Below are 9,133 nucleotides of genomic sequence, written 5' to 3'. Positions count from 1 at the left end.
CAGCCCCGCGCCCCCCGGGCCGCCCCGCCGAGCTCCCGCGGCGTGCCGCCTGTTATCTGCCGCCTCCAGAACAAAGGTAGGTTGTTCAGCTCGGCGCTCCGGGGGAGGGACAAGTTATTTTTGGAGGGTTGGCTTCCCAGTGCATGACTGGTTGACCTAAAAGGAGGAGAAAAAAAAAAAAAAGAAAAGGAAAAAAAAAAAAAAAAAGAAGCCCTCCATGGAGGCGAGGAGGGAGCGAGCGTGCCGGGGAGCAGCTTTAGGGAGTGTAGTTTTATTTTTATGCAAGTTAAAGAAGCCGGAGCCCCCTCCTCCCGCACCCCCCCAGCATGCCCTGCCCTGCTATTTCGAGAAAATGTGCGTTGCTAAAATACTTTCATCTGCGTGCTCTCTTTTGTTCTTCTAAGTATTGATTATTATTGTTATTATTATTTTTGCATTTATGATTCGATGTGCTCGTGTTCCTCAGCAGCTCTGAATTTCTGTGAATTCTAAATGAACTGTTCCAGGGCTGGAATGTGAGGGGTATTTTTACAGGAGCGCTCCAACTTTTCGGGTGGCGGAACCTGAAGGCTGCTGGGGCCGCCCACGTGCCCCGCCAGGAGTCACCCTGTTTCCCAGGCCACCCCGCCGTGCCTTCTCGGCTCTCTTTCCTTGAAGCCTCTCTGTGATTCGGCTCCAGGGGACGGTTTCTCTTCCTGCAAACGGAAAGGCTCTGAGGCTTTGCCGTGCCTCTGGGTTGGGTTTGGAGATGCAGGGAAACGCTAGCACAGAGCAGTAACTCAGCAGCGTGGCGTGCCGAGGGGAATCAGCCGGCAACCTGTCCGCTCCTCCGCCAGAAGTGCAGCAAATTCATAATTCAGTGCGAGAGCGAATGAATGCATGGGGACGGATGCGCCCGGCATTATGTAACTTAATGAGAAATGCATTGCTGTTGTAGGAGCGGGCAGAAATAGCACAGCTAGATAAGTGAGGAAGGGCGCCCTTCATCAGCCCCGTGTTACACAGCTCTGCCTTCAGTCCGCGCTGCTCACAGGGCTGAAGGAGGGAAGCAGCTTCTGCCTAAACCGAGCGTCGATCCAGAAACCTTCTCAGTACCTGTTGTGGACTTGGCAGCGGAGTTGGCTCTCCCTCTTCCTGCCTCTGCTGCCAGCCTCTCCCAACTGATGATGGGATCTCTGTTTTTTTTTTTGTTTTTTTTTTTTTAAGGAAGTCATAGTTTCAGAGCAGAACCGGGTGGCTCAGCTTTTCCTCCTCTTTTTTTTTTTTTCTTTTTTTTTTTTTCCCCCCTGTCCTTAAAATGTTATTCCTTAGGTACTCGCAGATTTCTGCTCTTTGCCTGTTTATTTGTGTTTCTGCTGAGCTGTTCAGCCTGACCTTTGCTGGGCAGAAGCCTTCTGAAAATGTAAGGCCGGGGTCAGGCAATGTCAATAAACTTCTGTGTTCCCAAACTTTTATCCTATGCAACTGGGAGAGGTTTTATTTTTAATTGCATCTCCTCGTGGTAAACACAAATAAATGTGTATTTTTAAAATGGAAGGATGTATTTTAAAGCACATTTCTAGTTTTTGCTTTTTGGGCCATGTAGGGGATGATAGGAATTAGTGGCCCTTAATTAGACGTGGAGATATTCACATTTTGCAGGGATTTATGTTGGAACGTGGAATGGCGGGTGGCTTGTTTCCTCATTATGAATACTCCTTGCACATAATGAGGTTCATCATTAGTTGATGGAGTGAATTTGCCCTAGCTCTACCTTGAAAGGCACATAATTTACATACTACTTCAGAGCTTAGGCTTTAATGGATTCCTCGATGAATAAAATGAAAAGCTACTTTCTTTAAATTTTTGAACAGTGTTTTGATAATACGGATTTAATAAGACATTCAATTTCCTTGTTAAGTATATTTGAAAGTGCATTCCCAATTTTAGCACCAAATATATTTCCCGGTGTCGCCTCCCGTAACTTCGGGCAGCAGCACGTAGCCCAGCGGAGCAGTGCCAGCATTTTGGGGACGGAGCGGTGCAGCTCCGCATGCTCGGCAGCCCCTGCCCTTGCTGTGCAGCGTTAGCACTGCTCGGCTCCTCTTCTGCTCTTACTGTATGCTGTGCTGATTGATCTGTGCAAACGCGTCGGCGACTGTCAGCCTGACAGTGACAAACCCGCTGGTCCCACCTCCCTATTTATTTTAATGAGACGAGAACAGCAAAAACTTCACCGGGTGCAGATCCACCTCTGAAAGTGGCGTGGAGATGTGGGCAGAGCAGGTGGGGCTGCGTGCTGCATGGCGTGCCGCGGTGCCACAGCGCTGCAGGGCGGGCACGGATGGGATGCTTTATTACCTGGGAGCCATGAGCGTCTATTGCCATTAATAGAATGGTCGGTGTCATTCCTTTTTAGGCAATTTACCTCCACTGCAGACCTGTCTGCTTGGAAATCTTTTTTCTGTTCTAAAACATATATTTGTTTAGGGAGTTTTCATTGAAGTGTACATGACAATTACAGCTGTTCATTAACAAAATTGGGTATTTGTTTTAAACTTTAACCAATCACTTTGATATGCTAATTATGGTGTAATTTAATTTGAGCCCTGTAATGATGATGCCGTTATTATGGACATAAATGATGCAGTTAAGCTGAGAGTAATCTCATTTGCATACTGTACATGCCAGTAAATTAAGCCCTTTCTTCGACTGCTTCAGCTTTAATTTTCCACTTCTTTTCACACAGCGCCTTTCAGCCGGTCTCTCATAAGCCCACTTTGTAAGAGCGCTGATGACTGTTTGATGTGGAGAGTTGCTGCACCACAATAATGCACGACACAAGATGTAACATTTAAAGGATTCATTATCTTACTGAGAGTTGCTTTAAGGAGCTGGGATTAGCAGGGGTGGAAGTGTCCTCTGTGGAGCGGTGCAGGTCTCCTGATAAACAGTTGCGATCTTCCTTCTCCCCCCTCTTTTTGGCGTGCCCCGGTGCTGGAAGCACGAGGTGAGGCCTTGCATGCTCTGCAGGTGCGAGCCGTGGCTGCCTCCTTGCACAGCACGGGCAGCTCTGCGCTGCTCCGCCGCTGCAGAAAAGTTACCGGATGGGATCTGCAGTGTTCCAGATGGGAGACACCGGGGTCCTCCCGAGGTAGGCAGGTTTGTGGCCCACCTACCCAGCGCAGAATGAAACCTGCGGCATTGCTTTGTTTCATGCGTTGCTGCTTTCTCCTTTCAAGGTGCCTGCTCGGGTTGAGCTTAACATCAGGTCAATTTTGAATTTAATTTTTAAAAACTGGCATTCCTGCGTTCTTCTGCCTCCTCATCCTAAAGAAATCCTGGGTTTCAGAAGAATAAGTCACCAAAACCTAACAAAGATGAACTGATGAGCGAGTGCTGACTTAAACGGTTAATCTTTTCCCATTTACCATGTTGTCATTGAGCTGAAGTATTCTCATAGCACTGTGGCATACAAAGAAATCATGTGAAATAAACAGGGCTCTTTTTATAGCTGCTTACTGTTATGGTTAGATATTTTCATAGTTTAATACCTCTGGAAGTAAAGCCCGTCCCCAGTTTTTAGCAGCAGTTGGCCTCTCAGAAAGCCATTGTTGTGTGGGTAACCAAGTTAACTGAAGAGCGTTATGAAAACCTCGCAATCCTTTCCTTACACAGGGTCCCATGACCACAAATAGTTTGTGCCGTTGCCCATAAACATGCAAGTCAATAACTTCCTGGGTGAGCAGTGTGAAACTGCCGATTCCCAGCGCACGCTCTCCACTCCCACCTCCACCCCTTTATGGTACATAGCAAATAAATGGGAGGGTCCCGCGCTTACCAACTGCCCAGCATTGGGTTTTTATGGTCCTCACCTGCACTTTGTGCATTTCTCATGTGTTGTTTTGTTTTCCAGCAGGCATCCTATGATAGCCAACCCTGCCCCATTGAATTTGTACCCTCACTTCTGTGTCAGGAGCATGACAATGATTGCCACAAAGCCTCTGCTCTTCCCACCAGTCTGTTGAGATGTCTGTTCTTCTGGCATCCCTTCCTGCATGTAGCAATGGAGAGCATCCATGGAGACAAGTAAAAGTATGGCTCTTTCCTTTTACAGGCCCCTTGTGTTCTCTGTGACACAAGAGCCCAGATAATGACGTCAGCCAATTGTTCAGGATGGGCAACGTAGACATGTAGTATCCAGTCTCAGGGCTTGCTTCCAAAACAACACGTGCCCAGAAGATGAAAGGCTCCCCACGTCCATTCTCTGAGGCTGTGTGCCTGAGCATGGCCTTTGTGCGCAAGTGCATGAGAGACAAACCCAGAAGCATTTCCCTTGCCTGCTGTGCTCAGAGCCCGACCAAGGGCACGGGCAGAGAGAGGGCTCTTCTCAAAACAAGGCCGTGTGGGCTGGGCTTCTCCATGCCGCTCCAGGAGCTCAGAGGGAGTCAGTGTGATGTGGGAAAATTGCGGTCTCTAAAGCTCATGAAAAGAGTTCTTGACTTGGTGTATTTTAGCAGTAGCCTTACAGTTCAGGTCTTTCTTTTGAGGATAATGTGTATATTGCTTTAGGATGTCATAGGCGGCAAAGGAGGTGCTGTGTCTTCAGTTTCTGTAGAAAGGAAGATATGGAGTGTCTCTCTCTTGGGTTCTGGAGAGATTTATGGGCGAGGCAGACAGATGAAGGTAGGATGGACTGAGAGCTGGGGCAGAAGAATTGCTTTTGGTGTTCTTAGTGTTTCATGGACGTGACGTTGTAGTGCACTGTACAGGAACTTGAGCGTTAATCTTCTTCGGAGATAACATTTCTTTCAATGTGATTTCAGTATCTCCCCCTTAAAGAAGCTGTGTTGTAAGAGCTGTCTTCAAAGGAGGCTTCAGGCGTAGTTTTTCCTGCCCTCTTCTGTCCTAACAAAACACGTATCCTTCCTCCCCTCGCAGGACCTTGTCAGTTCATTCTGGATAAAGAAACGCGTTCATGAAGATTTTCCCCGTATCATCCCCCTCTTTAATCTGATCCCGGATTGCAATTTTCACTAAGTTTCTCCTTCCACACTTTCCAACCCACAAACCTTTTCAACCCAATCAGGTGGGAAATTAAGAGATCCCAGTTCAAACGATGTACTGTGCAGCCCTGTTTGAGCATTTCTGTGTAATTCAGGATTGCTGGTTTCAGAGAAATTTTTCACATCAGATAATGGTAGCTTTCTGCAGAAAGTTATTTCAGGGAGTGTTGAGCTTCATGGGAGACGGACTTCTCCTTTTGCAGCTTTGTTTACAAACAGCTTTGTTCTTACCCTTTCCCAGCAAAACAAGTGTTTCTTCACAGAAATACTTTTGGTTGAGAGCAAAGCCGCTGAACCTCTCTCTAGAATTATAACTACACCAGATTAAAGAGTAATTTATCATATGCTAATAAACTTACCCCATCAAAGTCTCGGGTATCAAGACATAGAAACAAAAATAGGCCTCTGATCTCTATCTCTATAATGCTTTTCAACATAGTCTTTTAATGGTATCCAGTGAAAAAGCTGTAGGAATTTGTCTTTGTATTTACCAATAGCTAAGGCAAACAGTTATTTGTCACTGTGCCATTACCCGAGTACTGTGCCGCTGGCCTTCCACATCTGACTGAACCGAGCTGACTGCAGGTTTTGGAGCGTGATGATTCTCCGTCCCCATTCTTGTTGGCTTGTTCCTATTTGTAAGCACCTCTGTTCGTGGCTGTGGGTATGGACAGATATCTCTGATGAGAAACCTTGGCAACTGTGCCCAGCTGCCTTGCCTTTCCAGCCGCAGGACCCCAGGCAGCTCCCAGCCGGGCTCACCCGCAGCACCCGGCGATGTTTTGGGAAGCCGGGGAAGTCTGCCTGTTGCTACTGGTCTGAGGTGTACACAAAATAAAGTAGCACGAGTCAAGTAGCTGCTAGGGCTTTTTAATCTACATCTTGTAGTTCTTTTGGCTGCACGTACCTCTTTCCAGCAGCAGATTTTCCTGTGAGTGAGGGTTGTGAATGTCTGGCTAAACTGGCGGGCAGACAGAGCGGTGCAGTGAAATTGTGTTGACCGGACGTGCCCTGAGCTGCGATTGAAGTCTGTCAGGCAAAGCTGTTAGCGAAGGACTTGGGGACAAACCACTCTCCTTTGCTCCCATGCCATGTGGGACCAAACTGACCGGAGCCGTGCAGCCACCAGGCCCTGCCTGTGCCGTGTGCTGGCTTCAGGTAGGAGTCCAGCATCAGTTGTGTTGAATTTGGCTTTGCCTTGGCTTCTCCTCCAAATAAAACACTTACCCTAAGGATGGCCTTTCAGAAGACCATGTTCTTTTTCCAAAGAACTGCAAATTCTTGAGCTGGGCTGCTTGTGTCGTTTCCTGAGACCATCACTTTGAGGAAGCTGACTGAAACAAATGCTGCTTTCAGGTGCGTGGCCTAAATCAAAAGCAGCTCTGTTTGAGTTCTGTGAAGTTTGTCAGGGTTTTGCCATCATTAGCAACCATACGGACCCAGGCAGTGCTCTCCTGTTTGCACGGGTCCCCTTGCACAGCCACCTGTGCCAGACGGACAGGGCTGGGGCACTGCCAACTGGGGCCTTGCCTCTTTGCAAGCAGGATTTACCCTGGTCTTGAGGAGGAACAAGAAGGCTATGTAAGAAAAGTTTCCTAGGCTTTGTGCTGAGGTGAGGCTTGCAGAGTGCGTTCAGCAAAGCTTGGAGACCCATGGTTTAGCTGTGGGTTGTTTCTTGTGCTCACCGGTGGGATCTTTTGGGAAGGGCAGGTTGGATCTGGGTGGATACACTGCAGGCGGGATGAAGGAAGGCAGTAGGAAGCAATGAGAGAGCCTTTCCCAGAGAACAGGGAGTTTTATGTTGCTTTTTGAATGAAGCAAATATAAAAAGGAAGAATGAGATGATCCTAAGCTAAATTGGTGCCAAATGTATGGGATACCATGTGTGTGCCATAAAGGGAAACCCAGCTCCTGTAGTTTTTCCTTGGAAAATGACTCTGTATTTAGAAGCTGTGTGCAGGATGACCATATAAATGTGGTTAAACGGCACTGGGTTCTGATCAAAGGGGGAAATTATGAGTAATAAAATAGGAAATATAATTATTGCTACCATTTCAGATCTTATAGCCATAGAGAATCTTAGCAGCTAGACAGAAAAAAAGCCTTGACATTTAAGAAAAGGGAAGAAAAAATCCCCAGATTACAGCTTGTTGAGCTCCACTGAAAAAGAGAGTTGAAAAGTAAAGATATATTTCCTAGAATCTCTGAATTCCCGAGTAAATATTAGTTAGGAGGATTGTGAACGCCCTAATTGCTGGCTGAACTGAATCACAGCAGAAACTGAGTTACCAACTTCTGCGCAGGAAAATTTGCAGAAGTCAAAACTGTAGCTGGGTTATTTTCACAAAATGTCCAGCACATATGCTGCACTTGCTTTTATTGTTCACCGTTCTGGTGTCATGTCTCGCTAGATTGAGCTTTGCTACACACCTCCACCCCCTAACAAACTGGCCCTATATATGCATATAGACAGGATATAAGGAATTAAGCTGTGTGACAGGGAACTTCTGGCTTTTCGATATGCTTGACAAATGTTTTTTAAACACGGTATAAATACACTGTAGAATCACAGTGTTGGAGGGGCACATTTACTCCCTAAAGAAACGTGTGTCTTGGCTTCATATTCCTCTGTATTTTTTTCTCCTACAAAGAAATATTTAATATTTTCACGGCACCTATGTTTAGGTACTACAGGTTTGGACAGTATTCTCCTCTGTACATTGCAGTTCCTACCGACACGCCTGGACAGACCTCACCACCTAAACCCCTCGGGCCAGAGTCTGGCATTCCGTGTCCTCAGAGGGAGGGACTGCAGCCCTTAATCCTGTAATAGGCAGATTCCTCACGGTAGCATCTCCTGTCCCCCCACGGGTTGGGTTCTTGGCTGTACCTGACATCAGGCATGTTTCTCTTCAAAGGCAGAGTAAACCCTTCTGCAGGCTCTGCTCATCCTCGCTGGACCTTGCCCAGGCACTTTTGTTCTTCCTTGGCCTTTTCACCATACCGTTTTCTTCCTTTCTGACTTCTTGGAGAGCATATTGTATTTCTAAGGGTCTGTCCCTCCTGAACCTGATCCCTGTGACCTGCCTGCATCGCTGGAAATGCCTGGAAAGGAGGAAGAGCGAGTGCGGCCAGGATGCTGCCGTCACCCTTCAGGATTGCAGTCGCGTGCTCGGTTCCCTGGCAGAAGTGCCAAAGCCTATTTAGAGTCAGACGTGTAAATATTCTGCTCAAAAATAATAACATTTTTGAAGAAAAACAACCTCATGGCTGAGTTACCCGGAGGAAAAGGACTGTTGGCTTGCGTTGGCTCTCACCTGCTTTGCTGAGGCATTACGTTCTCATTGTCCCTTTATAAGCTCCAGATGTTTGGGCTGAAGATATCTGGATAGCATCTCATAGGCATGAAAGGGGGGATGGGGGCTTTACACCTGCTCCACCACTGTCTTTTACAGCTACTTTAGGTAGGTTGCTTGCAACTGGTAAATGCTTCTGCGTGCACTTGGCTTCATCAGACCTGTGCATGTGTCCCAGCTCCCGACGAGCATTCTCTGCATCCCGTCAGCTCCGGTTGTAGCAGTGCCCGCCTGCTCTATGCAGCTCTTGCCAAGCCCTGATTAACTCTGGTTGAGATGCACTTGGATCCGTCAGCTTCATGGGGCACGTGGGGTGGAAGCATGCTGTATGTTCATCCTCTTTGGAAAGAGATTAAGAAATGTTCTCTCCTCCTCCCTCCCAGTGTAAGAGTGGGTAATGTTTATTCTTTCTTTATTAACTACAGACGTCAGAGAAAAAAGACTGTTGCCCTTTGATTTTATTTACAAGGCAAAAGTGAAAACCCGTTTGATCATATCATGACTGTTTAGCTTCAGCTTAAGAGTGGAAGAGAACCTGTTTCCAGGTCCTATCATGTCTAAATATGATTTTGCTTCTATTTAGTTATCTCTGAATTTCAAATGCAGCATCCTTGCCCTTACTTATTTGTCAGGCTGAGTGAAATTGCTTCATGCTCTGCTTACGGAAATAAGCTATTTAAAATGAAATTGTCTCCAAGAACTAAGGAATTTTTGTGGCTGTCAGCCTTGGAG

General features: G+C 46.9%; 1 protein-coding gene across 12 annotated transcripts in view; it reads left to right on the top strand.

The window, feature by feature from the left end:
* The window catches only part of FOXP1 (forkhead box P1), a 344,878-nt gene that overhangs the window by 165,327 nt on the left and 170,418 nt on the right, over positions 1–9,133 (top strand). The window lies entirely within an intron of this gene.

The sequence above is a fragment of the Numida meleagris genome, chromosome 11, assembly GCF_002078875.1.
Source record: "Numida meleagris isolate 19003 breed g44 Domestic line chromosome 11, NumMel1.0, whole genome shotgun sequence".
Lineage (NCBI taxonomy): Eukaryota > Metazoa > Chordata > Aves > Galliformes > Numididae > Numida > Numida meleagris.
This window is presented reverse-complemented; position numbering and strand designations above follow the sequence as displayed.